General features: G+C 41.3%; 1 long non-coding RNA gene across 2 annotated transcripts in view; it reads right to left on the bottom strand.

Moving 5' to 3' along the window:
• Window positions 1-20,031, bottom strand: part of LOC148935782 (uncharacterized) — a 182,986-nt gene that overhangs the window by 113,543 nt on the left and 49,412 nt on the right. The gene's annotated exons all lie outside the window — the stretch shown is intronic.

The following is a 20,031-nucleotide window of genomic DNA, read 5'->3' as shown; positions in this document are numbered from 1 at the left end:
AATGATTAATTTTCGCACGTTAAACCTTAGATGGACAAATGAATAATAAAATTGTATTTATTAATTAATTAGCCTTGATGGATTTTGCTTCGAAAGTTACTTCATTATGGTCTTATTAAAATATTTAATATTAAAAGGAACAGTGAAAAAGCGGCTAATTAAAGAAAGATTAAATTCAGAATCGAAAATCTGCGATTATTAGAAAGTGTAAAACTTGATCAAACTCTATAATAATATGTCGATAAAAATAGCAGAAATTTACATAATATTTTATTAGAACATTCGCGTGCATGTCAGCCGACAATATCTGCGAAATTAAGAATAATTTTTAACGATATTCTCGCAGCGGTATGGGTCGCCTTCCTTCCGTCATTATGAACCGTAATTGCCCATAACCGTGTACGTCTCAAGCAATTCCGTCGTCATCGTGCGATATGCGATTAAATCGGATTAGCATAATTTTTATATTTAAGAAGAAGATATCCGCTCGCGCACTCTTACTATTCCTCTCTGCCTCTTTTTCTCTTCCCTTTTCTTTCTCTCTTTCTTTCTCTTTTACTGTCACGAATACACATTCATAAAATCATAATCGTTAACGATGCCAGAGAATGCGAAGCGTCGGGGGTCACTTTTCTTTTCCTCGCCGGGAGCAGTAATTGCCTCGTCTTATGCGTCCCGAGCAATTCCGTTTCTCCTTTCGCGCGCAAACGAGAAAAAGCAGCCAATAGATTTCAGCCGGCTCGACATCGTGCGTTGTATAATACCGTCTCCCGTTTAGTTCTTCTCCATCGCACCTCTTCTACTCGCTCTACCAGTCCCTATCTCCTCTACACCCCCTCGAATCGCTAATTAATTCTACATCCCCGTAAAACGGCGAAAGTGGCCTCACGTCACTAAAAAGCTCTTTCATCCAGCGGGACATATATCTCGAACACACTTATATCTATGTACATCTCCAACTGATGCGAATCCTTTCCGCAAGAAACTCGGTTCAGCTTGGTTCTACAAATCCGACTCGTAGATATGTAAGTGCTGACCGAGAGACGAGGATGGAAAAGAGAAGGGAGAGAGAGAGAGAGAGAGAGAGAGAGAGAGAGAGAGAGAGAGAGAAGTTCGATCGAGAATCGTTCCGATTTTTGTTCACAGTAGTACCAAAGGAGTCGACCGTGCGGAGGGCCGAGGGCGAGTGATAAATGGACGGGATTCAATTTGAGGCCAATCAACATTCTTGTCCTCTCCTCCTTGTCTCACTCCTCCCTGTCTTGTCTGCCTTTTCGTCGTCCTCCCGGACTGTCTTTCGCTTTTTCTCGCGCGTTCGCTACCTGTGTCGAGCACGATAATATCGTGCCCACCGCGGGACCCGCGTGCCGTATTTTTCTATTATTCTATGACCCGTATAAGAGAGAGTACCGAAGTAAGTACAATAACGTCGTGTTCACGTAGACACAGCTATGTAACTACCGGCCATTGCCGGGATGTCAGGAGAACTTTTTTCCTCTCCGAAAAATATTACCTGGCAGCCACACATACCCGCAAAGTGGCTACTATTTATATAGCGAAATGGGTGTTAGGGGGATCATGAAGCGAATTTCGGTTGCAGCCAAATATTATGATTACCCACGCAACAATTGATTGCTATTTGTACATTGATGCATAGAAGATCCATGTATTATGCATTATACTTGATAATTATACAACGCAAGCTATGATGAACGATTGTTTGCGGATGATAATGACAACAATATCTGAAATATTACCATGAACGGTTATTAGATGATAATACTATTTCCTGCCTTATTAATGGTTAAATACAATGTCTTAAATGCAACGAAAATTTTTAAATAATTTAAATCTCTCGACGGCGAAATAGAGGCTTGGAAAATAGATCGCTCTATTTTCAATAAATGATAGTTATTTATGTTGTCACGATACACAAGCCATAATATTTGTCAAATATACGCTCAACACACATGCGTGCGCCTTATTAACTATGCGTTTATTAAAACAAGAGCTTAATATGCTGACAAACATGTCAAAAACTTTAGGATCTTAATTACAGGCTAATTAATTAAATTTAAAAAATGTTACATTAAATTAACATAATTGCAATTGTAACATGTAATGTTAATTTGCAATTAAAAATACATTTCGATCGCGATTTTCGAATAATACGCCTTATCGATTATAAACTTTTTCAGCGTTTGATCGTTTCACCGACAATTAGATCCCCGCGATATGCAAGGAAGGTGAATTGGAATTTGCGCTTATCAATGTGCGCAATCCTCTTGGCGAGATCACACAGTTAGAACTTGACGGTTGCGAAAGCATCGGTACACGTAAGCTTCCTCGAGACGAAATATGCCTTCCCTCACCTCGTTGCTCAACCCCCCCCACGCTGCTCGATTCAAGCATGAAAACTTCTGCTCACAGGGGATAGGGCGCCCGCTGCTGCTTGTAGCTGCCTAGCATTGAAGCTATGTAAGCTGCGCGTTATAATGGTGGCATAGCGGTGGGTGCTATTGCCACAGCAACTACCGCCTGCATCGCGAATATATACCCTCCATATACACGCATTATTTAAGTATGCAGCCATACCGATATCGACACGACCTATCGCGGCGACCCGCGCTACCCGAGAGCACGCTATTATTTCCCGCGAACATTCTCGGTATGCAACGCGCGCCGGATAAGTTCCACATCGCAATTATTATCGGCGCCGTTAACAATAATCGCTCTCGATGAGTGAGTCAAATGGCTTCGGATCGACCAAGAAATTACCGCCGGATCGTACCGCGAATGTATTGAAATGGGAATGCCGGTTTCTCGAGCAACTTGCATAAATCTCTCGGAATATTCAGCGTCGTGCAATAAATCAAACATATAGGTAAGAAAACAGAGGTGCGCACACGCGTATACGGGCACGCACGCACGCACACACGCACGGAAGAGGATGGTTACGCCGGAGCGAAGGCTAGACTCCATCCGAGACGACGCGCGCGACGTGCATGAAGGAAAAACTAATTTCACCTAAACAAACAAAGAGATTCCTCTATTTGCGGGGGTGATCGATCGCGCGACGGAAAGACTTGAGTGCGAAAGCCGCGCACACCCTCGATATAGCGAAACCTTATCTTTTTAGTCCAGGCCTCGGTGCGCGCGATATCGCATTCGGTGTACGCGACAACCGCCTTATATTTTTATTTCATCAGTCGGGACGGGTAAGTCTTCGCACGGCGGAGTCTTTCATCGATCATTCCGCGATCAATCGCACGTCACGGAGATTGTTTCCGGGAGGGACCTGCTATGCGCTACGTGTCTACGTTTGGCGGAGCGAGCTCGAAGCACCGGGCCTCTCGTCATCGATCATCGCGTAACCGTGCCACTTCCGAATTTCAAGTACGCGCATACATCGCAATTGGTTACCACGAATTACCTGGGGCGCTTACTGGCACTCGAAGAGGCAATCTAACGTTGATTACGCTCTAATTAATCATTGTGAGATTGCCCCAATTCTAGCACCACATTGGCATCCGACACTGCCACGGCAATACTAACATTTTCAACACGTCCGACTAGCGCAATAACTAATTATTATTCGTCGACTCGCAAAGATCGCCGCGAGATTATATACGTAGGCATAGCAATGAGCAGTTATGAGAGAATCCAGTAATTATACATCGATCTTGTGAACTTCATAATCAGCGAGAATGCGCTCTTAAAACACTTATTATATCGAGTAAAAAAGGGAAGGAAATGGAAGTTAATGCACGGAAACACGAGTTTCGTACGCAATAATTTTATGCACGTGTTCACCGAAAGTTTTGGCAAGTGGTGGAAATCGAGTATCAAAGTTATGCGACGCTACGACGGTAAGGAAATGAGATCAACGAGTTGTAAAATCACGAAGCTTTGAAAGTCTCGTAAAGATGCCGCGTTCCCGTGGGAATCGTACATGGTCGGATGCGTTCTGGAAGAATGCATAGAACTATCGCATGCTTACAAGATAAACCTGTATAATAACACGCGAAGTTGTTAAATTATTTTTATAAATGGCAGATATGAGAGAATTTAAGTTCGCAGACAAAAGAGAAATTATTTTAAATTAAATTACTTCCTTAGAAGAGCTCCCTTTTCTCACAAGTATGGTAGAGCAAATTAAATCAAAATTTCCAACTTTATATCATCAGACAGATTCTCGTTAAATATTTACGCGATGCGATTGCGATATTTAACGTAATAATGTCATAAATTTTAATCAATTTTAAAAAGTAGAATCATCCGAAGACGCATAAATCCCGGTAGATTTTCATTCGCGTCACGCAATTCCAGATTTGCCGAATTCATTTATCCTTGGGGAGACGTTCTAGATTATAATGAAAGTTGAACTTGTCAACAGTCGCAATTTTGCACGCACGAATCCGTGTATGATTATATTTGACTTCTTGGTCAATACCGAGCTGAATCACCTGTACGTGCAGAGCGCCAGTTGAGACGGTATGAGGGCTTAGACAGCTGGTGAAACTCGTAATGAAATTCCTAGCATTATTAATATTGCCGAGATGGGATAGGAATAGCAGTCAGCCATATCGTGCTCTAGCTAGTGAGGAGGATCAAATCGCTGTCAAGCTATGTGTTAGGCATCGCGTTCAAGTTCGTCTCAAAGCTCGGAAAGCTCGGCTTATACCACGAATGGTGCTCATGCGAATTAAACGTGAATAATAGGATTTTCTACAGGTCAAATTTAAACTGCTATAATCTCTAATTGCATTCCTCTGTATTCACATTTGATTTGCGTTATTTTAACAAGTAAGTGAAAATGCGAAAAAAATTATTCAATATCAAAAACGTACAAAAAATATCAAAAATCATTCCCGTTTTATCGGTCGATGAAATACTCCAATTGCACAGTAATCTCGCGTGAGATGGCCAGAGTAATCGAGTTAAGCAATGTACGGCATGGAAGACGTTGAGCATATCCGACTAGCCAGAGTTTAAAGCCGAAAAGCGGATCACGCGCACCTGGATCGATTGTTCTTAGCTGTGGCCACGTTACAAATGGAAAGCTTCGTACACAACTCCGTAATGTCACGTTGTAATTATTGGAAAACTTTGTTTGCACGACTCTACGTGTTAATTTACCCCATGTATCCGTGTAACTCTGTGCGACGATAGAAAGCACGTCTTATCTACTAAACTTAAATCGAAATTTAAGAAATCACTCTCACTTTCTTTTTTGCTACATTCTCAATAGACAGTCTTAGACGTTTTTATATAGGAAAGATATACTTGAGAGATGAGATGCGCGCTTTGACTGGCGCTTCCAAATGTTAAGCGAAAATTTTTAACTAACGTATTCACCCCTTTTGGGTACGGAAAGCTCATACAAAGGAAAATCCACGATCTCTCTTCCTTCATGCTTCACATCTTTTACGTTTAGAATCCACGCGATGAAAAAAGAAATCGATCGCAGAAGGAAGCGGTCGGAGCAGGAACTGAATGCGCGAGGGCACTAATTTGCGAGGAAAGCGTTATTATACGCGGAGTAGCAGCGTCGCCATTAATCATCCCCGACGATCGTAGCCCGACATTAATTATCCGAGGCCATTTTCCTCGGTCGTGCAGTGGCGACGATGGCTCTCGGTAGGATGGTTTCCTGGTCTCCGCCGAACCTCAAAGCGCGGCTACCTCGTCGATAGGAGAGGACGTTTCTCCGACATTTCTCGGAGACGGTATTTGCGTGAAATTGATATGTTATCGCGTTATTAAACGGGCATGATCCCCGTGGCTTAGTGTAAACCGTCCCCGCGCGTAAAACCGACCGAGGGTATCTGGGAACCGGCTGGCATTTCACCGTTGATTCGGCAAGCCGTGCAAGCCGGGGCTCGAACTCCTCTTCCTCCCGAGTCAAATCCCGGACCCTGTCGCCCTAGTCAGACCCTAGGAACGGGAATGCACCCGAATTTTAGACCGATTATATCGATCAGAAGCCCTGCATCCACCGGCGCCACCGACGTCGTTCCGTTTATCATACATAATCGTGAATACAGTCGCTTCTATGACCCCTCTCTGTCGCCACTAGTTTGAATAGCGATTGGTACGTACCCGGTACGAAACCAAATACTTTCATGATTGAAATTTCATTGTGCGTGTAACCACCCTCAAGTCCGCCTCGATTGGACCCAGCTTTAATAACGATCCGTCAAACGCAACCCCCCCCCCCCCGGCTCTTCGACCGATTTCGAATTAAAGTTTCAACTCGTACGCTTTATGATTGCTTGGAATTAGAAGAATCGATCCGTCGGGAGTGGCGGCGATTTTTTTGCTTCCTGCTGATCCCACACACAGCTCTTGGTTCCGGAGATTTCGTCATTTTTCAAAAGGAAACGCCGCGCAATCTGGTCTGCTCTATCGATTCTCCTCGCGCGAGTGCTATTACGAAACACATACCGCGAGTTTGATGATCTATAGGTCAATCTTCTCGTTTAATCTCGGTGCGCTATCGCAAACTTGGTCACCTACTTCGGTTCGGAACTTGTCAACCAGTTGGCAAACTATTGGCACGGAACTCGGGTTAAAATCTCTCTCTCTCTCTCTCTCTCTCTCTCTCTCTCTCTCTCTCTCTCTCTCTCTCTCTCTCTCTCTCTCTCTCTCTCTCTCTCTCTCTCTCTCTCCCTCCTCCCTCCTCTCTCTTTCTCTCTCTGTATATCTCTCATGTATTTGCCACGACGACGGCTTTTCGCGGATTAGTTAGTCGAATTTCACCAATATTGAGATGAGACTACGATGGAAAAACGAGTTGGTCCGCAAGAAACCGACGAGCTCCAAAAACCAACTTACCCTACCACAATGTTTCTCTTTCAAGCACGCCTCGAGCTCATCGGTCGAGCAAAATTCCATTACGAAATTATTGCACTTTCCAAATCTCCCTCTCGCCCTCCCATTGTGACGAGATGAAGTTAGACTTTCGCGAAGTTTGGCCATTGCCGTAGTTTCTGTCGGCACACGAGAGTGCGTTCATTCAACGAAAGCTACGAATTGCTTATTGTTTTACCCTAATATTATTCTGACCGTTTAATAAGACGTGAATCGCTTTGCGACCGCGTGGTCCGCGCAGACAGAAATGTACGCCAATTTAACAAACAGTTTGACATACGTACATATATATACATATATACACACACACACACACACACACACACACACACACACACACACACACACACACACACACACACACATGGAGTTATTCTGCGGAAATTAGATTTACCGTAATCTTTTTTAGTAGCTGCAGTCAGCACACAAAAACCATACATATTCGTATTCATTCGTACGTAAGCTAGTTTTTGTCTGTCTGCCTAGGCAATGACTAATGGCCCATAGAAGGGCGTTCATTGAAGATTTGCACGCCCCTGACGCTCTTGTATACAATTTTACAGGTTTTCACACTACGTACACTTTGCTTGTTTGGTATTGCAAACGATAACGTGGAAAAAATCGATTCGACAAGCACGATGAAAATTACAGAAGTTTTATTGAAATTCCAGGATGATCAATCAAGAGCCGCAAGTATTGAAAACATATTTATAAGACTAAGAAAATAGAACAAAACCCAATTATTCTGAAACTTATAATCTTTTTAAAGAAGCAAATTTTATATAATTTTTTGTTGTTAATTTAAAAAAAATATTGATGATATTGAAAATATTGAGAATCAAAACATTTCACGATACTTCAATAAACTACGCACGTTTTTACATATTGCATTGTTAAAGTCAAAAATACAGACAAAAATTACAACTGGCTGACTATAGCACGTCCGTTCGATCTTCTAACAGTCAGCAGAATTTCCCGGTAATCGCCATGGTGCTCCATGGGACGAAACTCCGATTTTCGTATGGCCAAGAGCTATCCAATCCTATTTCGCGTTCAATCGAGAATCACATAGAGCGAGAATGCCGGAGGTCTATCTGTTTATGTAGAGTCGCGTATACCAGTCGCTCTGGTCACAGGACAAGAGAACGGATCGCCATTTCGACAATATGTGAATCCGTGCAATCGGAATCGTATGCTGTTTAGAAGATCGTTTCCAGGTACGTCCAAAACCCTAATCTAGGAGCCTTAATCCAACTTGGTTAGCATTAACCTTGTTCGCTCGCAATGGAAAATCGCGATAAAGGTCTCGTTATCTTTTAGAATAATACGAATAAACGAATAGATTAATTTTCGAACGTGTATATAATAAGTAAAATTCAACAAGCAATGATAAAATATGCAATTTACAAAATTATTTTAACAACTCCGTCTATCTCTTTCTCTGATTTATGCATTTTCTATTCACTCATCAAAACATCAACATCATTTCAAAACACTCAATTTCTTTAATCGTCAGAAAAAAATTATTCCTACTGTAAATTATTCTATGCTGCTCATTACACTTTAAATCGATTTACCGGTAGTCATCAGATATGAAATAAAAGAACACGTAAAATATGATACACGTTGGTCGGTGCGCATCTTGAAATGCGCAGATTGCAATACAAACGTGTTCAGCGCATATTATATATATATATATATATATATATATATATATATATATATATATATATATACATGTAAATATATACATATAAACATATACACATATGTATCCAAACGCACGACCGAGAATGAAGATAGCATACACAAAAATGATATTTAGAGGAGGATGATTGATGTTACGGGAACTCGAGCTACCTCGTTACGACCCTGCTTCCTGATTTCGCGCTGTTCTTTTTCCTTCGTTCGCATTACTATATCCCATCTCTTTGACGCTCGGTTACAGCCGCCCTGCAGTTGTCCGCGCTAAAAACGAAATCTTAATGACACCTGTCTTGAGTGCTCACAGCTCACGAGTTGCGCCGCGTGGAGCGAAAATCGTGTGCCGGACGAGAAGGAAATTGCGAACTTCGCGCACGGCTCGCGCATATCTTCATTAAACATGATTGATTTCTTCTATCTTACTCTCGCGGCTTCGAGTATATCTTTAGTACGTCGCGGACTTCAATTTTTCAATCGTCAGAAACGTCTGAAACGATCGTATTCAATATGCCGCGTATCGCTTTATTAAAATTCCATTACACGCGGCCCAAAAACGCTTCTAACTGTTCGTACCATCGTTCAAAGTCGGGCGAACTCCACAAACGATACTCCGTTAATCGACAAAAAGCCCGGCTTCTTTTTCCGTCAATCAATCTTTATCGCCGCAAGCCGGGCTGCGGCAAATACCAAACTCCTGCTAAAAAAATCATAACTATGATCTGAAAAACGACGCTGCTTTCGGGGAAGATACGCACGTTTCACGACCCCAATTCTAACAAGCCAAGGCGATCCTCGCGCTCGTTCATCGTTTCCCTCCTCTCGAATTCGTGTCTATCTTGCCAACCGATCAAATCGCATTCGCCAGAACGACAATGAGCCGAACGTCCACCACTCACCCTTCCCGCGGGGGAAGATACGAGAGGGGCAAACAAGTCCCCGTCTTCTCACTTCTCTCTTCTCACCGCGTTTCATATAAATAAATATTGTCCAATGATTGATCGTGCGTCGTTGCGCTCGCGAGCAGGACATTACATCAGCCGACCTGACACGACGGCGGGTTCCGAGGAGGGTCCGCATTTTTTATTTACGTCTTACGCCAGGTAATTTGTCATCGTGCCACAATGCTCGCCTTACGAACGGCCCAGAAAGTCTGGGCGAGTTAAAATACGTGTACGGATATAATCGTCAAGCAGAGCATGGATAAGCATGACGACGGGGGTTGCATTATAATCAAGAGCATTCTCGCATAGTTCGCTTTCGAGGAGAGATAAGCCAGATAAGCGGGGGGGGAATCACAAAAAAGGCACTATCGTAAGTAATGCGATTCCCGTGTGTGCCTCGTGTTTCGCTGTTGAGCGTACTTATAAAATTTCGTTCAAATCGAAAACGCGCGATAAAATGTTAAGTGCTGGAGAATCGCATTGTACGACGAAGAGAGAGTGTCGCACACATATATACATATACAAGATGTAATCGAGAGATGTGACATAATATATATATATATATATATATATATACATATATAGGAAACATTTTCAAATATGCGTTTATTGGAACTTTTTTCGCCGCGAATTGAATTTCCTATTAAATCCCAGGTGCGTGCTCTCTCATATGGTTGTATTTCCGGATATCGCGCATCGCATATTGTACGAGCTGTATTGTGCCGGCAAATTATTGAGATTTTTACATCGAACTATCCTGGGAACGCCCGCCTACTGCATTCTATAACAGCAAATTTCTCGCATCCATCCTCTTCGATGCACTCCGATATTTCGAAAATACGCGGCGCCGACATGCCGGCGCGAGAAACGATCCCGCGGCAAACTATCCGAGGACAACGACGAATTTCACACGAGACACCTGATACTCGGGGAGGCGCGAATTCACCTAGATCTACGAGCGCGACGTAAGTGCGCCCTAAATGTAGCGCAGACTCACGAAGATGCGCTACAGAGACGCTCCACATCTTCATGATGGTGATACGTTACGCGGTGACGTGACGATAACTGATGAAAAGTTGCACCTGCATCGCGCAAATTAATAAGGCGTGACGCATTATCGAATACCGCATTCAAAATGTGCCGCGATAACGACACCTTATCCGCATTTGTTATCATTTTTCTGCGGAGACGTACACATGTTTAAAGAACGAATAGCGCGCGTACCTCGCAACTTCTTTTTTTATCATTTATTTATTCCATACGCTTAGACGAGCGTAGAGATGGAAATGTATTAAGGAAACGTTCCTTCAAACCGTCATGACGGTCCTGCATAGAGAAAAGGGGTAAAACGTTATGGGCATATAGGATTTAAAGTCGATCACTCTAACGTTGAGCGCGTCGGGCGAGAATATTCATCATAATCAGAAGCGGAGACAATTAAATGGCGCGTGTGCTTCATTTATCACGATGATCGCGTATGCGGACAGCCGCTCTACTGCTACAAGGGAATGCGTAGCTACCTCGTCGCAGAGTTAAACTTCTCCCCGTGAAGGAAATTAGTCTGTAAAGCGGCCAAGCGGTGGAGTTCCCGCCGCTCTTGGAAAGCTCTTCGCCTTACTTTCATCTATTATTACAAATGGCACCGGGAATCCTCGACACCGTGACGCCTCATATACCTGGATACACGTGCATTTACCATTCACATGTATAGTTATAAGGAATAGGAAGAAAAGCAAGATCCCTTTTCTTTACGTTTTGCGCGAGAGAATCATCGACCGCATCGGCTGGCTGTTAAATATGCATAGCAGATGTTTCACGTAGAACTAATAAATGTTAACTCGTCAATACACATGTTGTATTCCTCTTTCTCAACCCAATTATAAACTACTAACTAAAAATTGCCGCAATTATTGTTTTATAATTACATATAATTACATATAATAAGAACTTTTATTAAAAATGTTTCAAAAAATTTAAAATTGTTTGATTTTTCTCCAGATATAATGTATGAATAGTAAAATACGCGCAAAACTATGTTTAAACAATATATTCATTAGATATAGCGATGTTGTACTATAAAAAATATTTGCAAAACTTTTCTGCTATTTTTCTCAACTATACTGTCCGTGGTTGAACCATAGTGCAGTCATAGTATATAGTGGAACGCAGTAAGGTACATCACGCATAATGCATAATACTTTCTAAGTTGTCTGTAAAAACGAGTTGCAAGACCGACTTTATTCTTATCTGCATTTCCTCCAGACGTACAATTCAAAAGGGTCGTCGACCAGCGTTGCCATTGTGATACACGCTTGACTTCTAGGAGGACGATTTAACGATAGGGGAAACAAAGTTTCCGTATGATAACTACGTGCCTACAAGCAATATTATAGGATGCGGCATCGATCCAGTCAATATACGAGCTAGCAAAGGATACTCCGACCTGCGTATCGCACAGTGGAAGAACTTTCTTACAAACGATATATCTCGAAAAAGTTGGTAAATAAAAGTACATTTAATCATCGACTGAACTCGTTCTTTGCAAATTATTAATTTGCAATAGAACGATGATCAAAAACAATAATAAAATAAAAAACAAAAATCAACGAAATAAGAGAAATAATTAGTGTAAATAATAAAAATAATAATAAAAAATAATAAAATAATAATAAAATATATATTTATATTCATGATTAATTTCGCATATCAAATCTGTAGGACTATTTACTTATTTATATGTAGAACGATTTGTAAAATTGTGTTGCATTACTTTGAGGTTATTCTCATTATATAGGGCTAGGTCTAGGTAAAGTCGTAAGTCGCAAGTAAAAAGCTGGACCATGATAATACGCGGACGGAACGAGGAACAGTCATCTTGGAAACTTCTAGCCGCTTACAGCTTAAAGTAACTCGTAAATCTTATTTTTCTCTCAGCGACCTCTGGCAAAACGAAGGCGTGTACAAGTAAAATTGACTTTTTGGCAGTAACTTCTTAGAGTAATGCATTTATAACATTATAAAGGGCCGCCATCTTAGTTATGATGAAGGATGATAACAAGACTTTCTCGTCATGCACGTATCTGAAAATATAACGCGTCCAAAAACATCGGACGTCTTTACACGCCTTCTCGTCACGCGCTTCAAACTAGAAAAGACCGTAAAAGTTTACGACGCACCTCGAAAAAGCTACTATGCGAAAGACTGTAAAGAGCAGAAGTTACTTTTTTAATCAATGCAAAATTATTCCATCAAATAAAGTCCCCGAGGTATTTCTTTTTTTCTTTCTAAAATTAATGTCGTGTACATATTTAATAAGTTTTCCGCCGATCTTCCTCAACCACCCCTCCAAAGATTCTCGAAAGGCGCGGCCGAAAACCGCACGGTTACGTGACCTAAGAAGATTGTGCGGCAGAGAAAGCGGAGTTTGCAAAATGATAGCTGGCAGTGGATGCATTCGCGCTGCACTTGTAATCTTCACTGATATAACCGAGGTGGAATTTCGTGCCAGAACCCATTTGCACGGAAATTTTACTCGATGCCATTGTGATAGAATTCATTCCTTTTAGAAGCCATAAACCTCGATTTAAAAGGAGAACTCGGATTATTGAAAGACGTGTCGTGAAACGGTTCATCCGCCCTCCTCGTTGGAGAATATATTCGGCGGAGAAATCGCGCTGCATAAAAGACCGATATTCGATTAGTGGCTCTTAAAGAGCACTATTACTTTACGTTACAAATCGGAATATCCTTTACCAGGACTTGCGCCAAGTCGAAGTCTACATCAAAGTCAAGTGTAAAAGAGACAAAATACTCTCTTTTATAATTCACTGAGAATATTAAGACATAATTTAAAAACTAGATAATTTTTTACTTTTTTCTTTTACTTTTTTATTAAATTGAATGAGAGTTTGAATTAATCTCATGTAATATTAATCAATTTAATTTCACGCAACTCTGAAAACATTCTATATTATGAAAATACATTTAATTATTATAAAACTGCATTAAAATAAAATTGTTTTAATTTATTAAAGAATTAAAATATTATACCCACAACTCATATATCGCAACATATTCCAATAATATATCTCGTTAATATTAAATGTGCATAATCTCGATACAAATTGAGAAAATTATTTTACCAATTACTGCCTCGTAGCGGCTTTAATATTTAGATTTCGACAGTTATCACGAAACTACTGCAGCGAGCAAAACGGCCGGAAAGAAGCAAAATGAGATAGGGATACCAAAGTTGCATAATCGACCGAGTGGCGGCACGGCGTCGTAAGTTCGCGAACGAATAAAACTTGACTAAGTGAATCGAGTGAATAGGGACCAAATGAAAGAAAGTGGAACCAGTAAATCCATTGAAAAGTTTTTCACTCGCAGACGTTGCGACTTTTGCTATATATTGTTCGAATCTTCGTCGATGACCCTGTGATATTACAACAAGAGTCCGAGAATCGTCGAGATCTTTTACCTTCCTTTGAGAGATTCTGAGTCATGATGCAAAGCCTTGCGTGGTGAGGAACACGCGAATATCGATACGTGGAAAGTTACCAGGAATGCAAAGTACATTTTCGAAGTTTGAATAATAGTTATGTTACTTATGGTTCGTTTAACTTTTCTCCAAGCATAGAAGAACTCTTTAAAACTTGACGAAACTCTGTGCCAATTATAGTTATAGATTTCTTAGATCGTTTAAAATTTGATAATAATATAATAAAAATGTTGTGAAAAAGTATACATATATAAATGTTTTCTTTCAAATATAATAATAAACTTGAAATAATATATGTCTAAAAATCATTCAATAATTTCTGATGAATGAATTCGCATACGAATTATAAGATATACGAGAGAGAGAGAGAGAGAGAGAGAGAGAGAGAGAGAGGAGATTGAGTTTAAAAGAGCAAATCGAGCACGTTTAATTTGGGTACGAGAATTATCGCCTAGATCACTTAACTAATTACACCGAATAAATTCGAAACGTGTCAACGTGTTTCGGGTCAGCCAGAGGATAGTCTATAGATTTGTGCACCGAGATACTTTAATGGATGAAGTGGATTTGAGGGGCGCCGATCATTTCTCGCGCTCGCGTATGGAAAGCACGTGCCCTCATCAGGTTCGCGAACTTGGCAGGTTCGCCAAATTGCTCGGCTAGGATTAAATCGCTTTTCCGTTACACAGGCTCTACGTTATTACGCTGCTACCTCATAAAATACGTTTAAATTATACTGTAACGTACCGCTCTATTATACAAGCGTTCTTCAAGTATGAAAGTACGAGGGCGTTTAGCAATCTTTTGATTAGAACACTTCCATACAAAAGAGAGATGAATAATCATAGTTTCTCTCTCTCTCTCTCTCTCTCTCTCTCTCTCTCTCACTCTTTCTCCCTCCCACCCTCTTTCTCCCTCTTTCTCTCACTCGCGCATGTGGAGATTACCAAAATTATCCCATCAAACCTGCGATTTAACCGCCGCAACATGTCCGAGTGGAATCGATACTCGATACGTGCATCGTATGTCTACCGAAGGCCACATAAATTGCAAGGGGCAGCAAACGTGCGCGGTGCGCGATGCAGAAAGTGCCGGACAGGTGCACCTATCTCGCCGCGATGCGAGAGAGCCGCAACGATAATAAAACGTCGGTCTTGTTGCACGAGGTCGCGACTTTGAGGGTTTTCAAGTGCAGCTCTCGCGAGAAAGAACGTCGGGACCAGGAGTGTGAGTATATTTAGTGGCAGTGGACTCCACCCGCTGTCCGCCCAATATTAACTCGCGCCATAATGCGCTAAATTCCTACCACCGTTCCCGGTATCCTTCCTTCCTTCCCCCAGAGCGAGGAGTCTTAAATCTCTCTCAACGCCGAGAGAGAGAGAGAGAGAGAGAGAGAGAGAGAGAGAGAGAGAGAGAGAGAGAGAGAGAGAGTAACTGGCAACCTGTGCTGCCGCTCGTATATCCCTAAGTTCGTTTCGAACAATCGCCGGCTCTTTTCTTTCTTTTCCACTTCGCAGTTATGCCCAGAGCGAAGGAATCTCACTTGGCGCAGCCGTACAGCAGCGCGACGGAAACACCGAGATTGCACACTCTTGCATCGTTGTAACTTTTTCACCGCGCGTACATGTATTGTGACTCTATCTACTGCACTATACCAAATACTTTTGTCAGAACCCACATCGACAAGTGTGATAGCGAAGAATAAACCGTGTACTATCCAAGATTTTTCTACCTTACATATCGAGGACCAGAGATAATCTTCTACTTTACATGCAAACAGTTTGTCGATCTTATACAGCATTTTTGTAAAAAAAAAAAAAGAGATAATTGCAACAAAACTATACAAAGCGTTTAATAATATGAGATGTATAATTATCAGCTGTGTAATTTCGCGTCTACATCGGCAGTCATTAAACGTCATTAGGCATCTGGTCTATCGGATACAAATGACACTAACAGCCGCTAATTACCTGGTAAGAAAAAACCGTCAACAACTCATGAGCAAGAAACTCGAGATTAGCATGATATATCATTTATTCGATGCACTTCCAGCACTCTAAAGGAACCCACATGGTCTCCACCGCGGAAACCCGCCGCATCAGCAACTTATGGAGCACATTAATAAACTCGATCGCCATTACCGTGACGACGCGATATACGGTACTTCGCGAACACCCGGTGGATGCGAGGCGAGTAAGTAGGTCCGCCGCTTTACATTTATCTCGGTGTAACCGGCCGGCCGCACCGAGAGAGGCTGCACACGAGGACGCATTGATTATTCGCGACGTAAAGCCCCGCATTACCGAAGTCCCCTCCATCCTTTACCATTCCGCGAGTCGCGCACCTGAACGCGTCCTCGTCCTCCTCAGCCTCCTAGCGCGGCCCGTGTGTTTTGTTTTTCTCCTCTCGAGCGCACTCCCCCTTCTCGTCCTCGACCTTTGACCGCGCCTCAGACCGCCTCCGCCTCGGGAATGCCGCGGATTCTCTCCCGGGGCCGGAGTTTTTTTCACGGCATATTATTTATCGCCCTCAATTAGTCATGCGACAAAAGACGCGTTAGTTTCCGCTCCGCGTCGCGGCGATCCGAGACGATCTGCTTCGACGAGCGCCGACAATGGTTCCTCGTCCCGGGACCTGGGCGGGGGGTCCGTGGCTGTCAACGGGCGCGGCCCGACGTTATCGCGATAGCGACCGCTGGGTATCTTCGATAATTTGCGACAGGGGCGGTGGGGAACGGCGGGATCTCGCGTGACTGCGCCGTCGTCATCGTCGTCGTCGTCGTGGGGTTGACTGCATTCAGCGCGGATACTTAATCGTTCTCGGGCCATCGGACCTTCGTCGCGCGCACGGACGTGCCATTTATTATACGCGCCGATCGAGATCTGCATTCGATGTGCGTTAGTGACGTCGAGATGTTTCTCGAGTTCGGCGAATGCGTAATTACGGAACGCTATACGCGAAGCAGAGCGAAAAATTACAGTTGCCGGGCATCCCGATTAAATCCACGGGTTTAAATTTAAATTTTGTTCCAATAATTAAAACATCAATGAAGGTATTAACAAATATTAAATATTTTTTTCTTCCCCGTAAGAACCATGCGCGAGATTACATGTAAATTATTTTTTAAATATTTTCGCCAGTGAAAATAAGCGCATGCCGCATTTGTATACTGACTACACAAAAATAGAAAGTTCCAGTAAATTACAATAAGAGGTATAAATGTTATAAAAAAAAAAAAAACTCCTCTAAGTATTTCCACTTTACATCCGTACATAAGGACACGTATGTATAAATCATCATGAAAAGTTTTCCCTTTACCCGCGCTATATAAAGAAATCTCGTCTCTAGCTTTGCTGTATCTCCGATTTCTTCCACTCGTTCCGTTATGCCTTTCGTATCCTTTTACTAAGCTGTTTTGATCATCAGAGCGTACTATCGCGAATATATTCTGCATCATAGCAAAAGTCAAATCTGCTCTAAGCGGTAAGCAATAAACGAAATGTATCGCAAAACCGTATTGCAATTTCCTGCGCATTTGCTACTTCAAAAGCAGTTATACATTTTATGTAATAAATATACTTTTTAAAAATCACGCAACGTCGACGCTAAAAGAATGACTGACAAAAAGTGCATTTGCGTTTCATTTACATTATTAAAACAATATCGCACAAACAAGCCCGTAGTAAATAATATAGGATGAAATGTGAAATGTTGATCTTTTGAAATTTTTCATTTACTAATTGTAGATTTTCGTGTTCCACTCTGCGAGAGAATGATGCATCTCCTCGCGTCACAAAACAACATTTATTTATGATTTAAACGACATCTCCAATTATCGAACAGCGGAAGACGCGCATCGGCCGGGCATTTCGCGCGAGCAAACAGTCGCGAATCGCGGTCAACGCATCAGAAATAAAATCACCATGGGCCACGAATTCGATTATACCAACAACGAAGCGCCATGTGCAACGGACAATTACCTATGCAAATATACCGCGGCTATCCCGCTTTTTATCCCGTTGTGTATGCGCAAGCGACGCGACGCGACGCGACGCGACGCGGCGATGAAAAACTCGGGACGGGATTTTCACTCGCGGAAGACGAGACGCACGTTTTGCCGATCGACGCCGGCCGTTTTGGATGCGAGTTTCCATTAAATTCATTCACGGACAAGCCGTGGATGGCATCGCGAAAATTCGATGGGTAATTGTGTTACGTTATGTAGCCGGCGCGACCCATTGAATCTGCGTCGCGCCCGCACATAACGCCAGCCGCGCAATGAAATTCATTTAAATGAGACTCGCTTAAATGCGAGGCCGCATCGAGTGACCAGCTGATCCATGACAAAGAGGGAAACGACTGGTATTTTCAAACAGCGCATCCAGCGAGCGCAGTTAAGCTCGCTCAGAAAAAACCGAAGATCATTACAACAGAAATTTTCCCTGCGCCCACAGAAATACAGTTTCGGTATGCCAGAAATTTATTTGGGTCACGTAATTTTAAACTTTAATTTCAACTTTTCAATTACATGTTATATTCGTGTTTTTGTTACTTTGTAAAAATTAATGCATCAGACAAATTGCAATTTAATTCTTCATGGGCTGAATAATTACGTAATATTAAATACATCGGAATTGGCAGTTTCAGTCGAATTATAAAATATCTAAAGCTAATCGATTCAATAGCAGCGTAATAAGCTTTGCAATAATTCCATGTCATTTTTGTCATTTATAATTACCCAAAGTGTACAATATTTAAACAACAAGCTGAACAAGATTATTTCTGATATAAGAACAGACATTTATGGTATTTTTTTGTAAAAAAGTGAAACGATATAACAGTATTTATGCAAAAAAAAAACGTAAGCTCAAATAATATTACTAATGTATATTATTTTATAATAATGATGTTACAGAATCCGCAAAAATAATAAGAATAATAAGAAAATAATAAGAATTCGTTCTAATGTATTTTCTTGTTGGTTTTCGATTAGCGTTAACCTCACTTGTTGCCATCAACGCCAGGAAAAAAATTTGTAGCAAAAATAAACAGAGTAAGAGTATGTAGTATAATTAAAAAAATAAATTGTGAAAGAAAAAGCGAGTAAGCGATCAAGAGTTTAAATATCTAATCATAAACATCTAACAAAATTTTTTCCAAGTTCCAAATTTTTATATAAGTAAGAAAAATAAATTGTTTAAGTAAGATGTTTTTATAATTTATAAAAATTTTCAATTTATATTGCATAATAAGCACATACGTATTAAAATTTTCTTTTGCGTTCATTCGGAAGATGGCCTCGAATTAAGTGTATTACGAACTTCTGAATCGCCATACATACAAGTGTGCTATTGGCTACCGTGTTAATGTAATTGCAAAAGCACTTGCTACGTAAGTCGTATGAATTCGCATGAATATATATTGCCACATTAACATTGCAGCTCGTCGAAATTCAACGGATAGGTTTGCGGTATAGTTGATGTTATGTTAATGCAACCTTCGGCGCTCTTCGTCGCTCCGTGCAGTTCTTTCTCACTGGTACCGGTCTTGCCACTGAGAATGGACTTTAAACACTTTTTTCGAATCGCGAATTACACATTTGCATCGCGGTCGCAAGCACGCGTCCCCTGGGTTCAAGGCCTTACGCAAACCAAGGTTATGCACGACTTCTAAACTCGCGAAAGTAGCTCGAATATACAAGAGAATCATTGAAAACATTTCCGTACATTCCTTCGTAACACTTAACATTTTGTGAATATATCATATATTAAATTGATTTAAAATTATATCATATAAAATCAGATTTTTCAAGTTATTTAATTTCTGCAAAATAATAATAATTGTGTTAAAAATGTTTTATGATATTATGATCAAGAAAAATATATTTAGACTAATGCAATTAAATCATGAGATTGAATTTCACATAAATTCATTGCGCTCTTTGCTGCATGGCGTCTGATTGTTTCCAACTGATGCATAAATTAGAATTTTTAATTATTTTTGCAAAACAGA

This window comes from Pogonomyrmex barbatus, unplaced genomic scaffold (assembly GCF_055798465.1).
Source record: "Pogonomyrmex barbatus isolate J1 unplaced genomic scaffold, ASM5579846v1 scaffold4, whole genome shotgun sequence".
Taxonomy (NCBI): Eukaryota; Metazoa; Arthropoda; class Insecta; order Hymenoptera; family Formicidae; genus Pogonomyrmex; species Pogonomyrmex barbatus.
The sequence above is the reverse complement of the archived record's forward strand: the minus strand, read 5'-3'. Positions and strand labels throughout refer to the sequence as shown.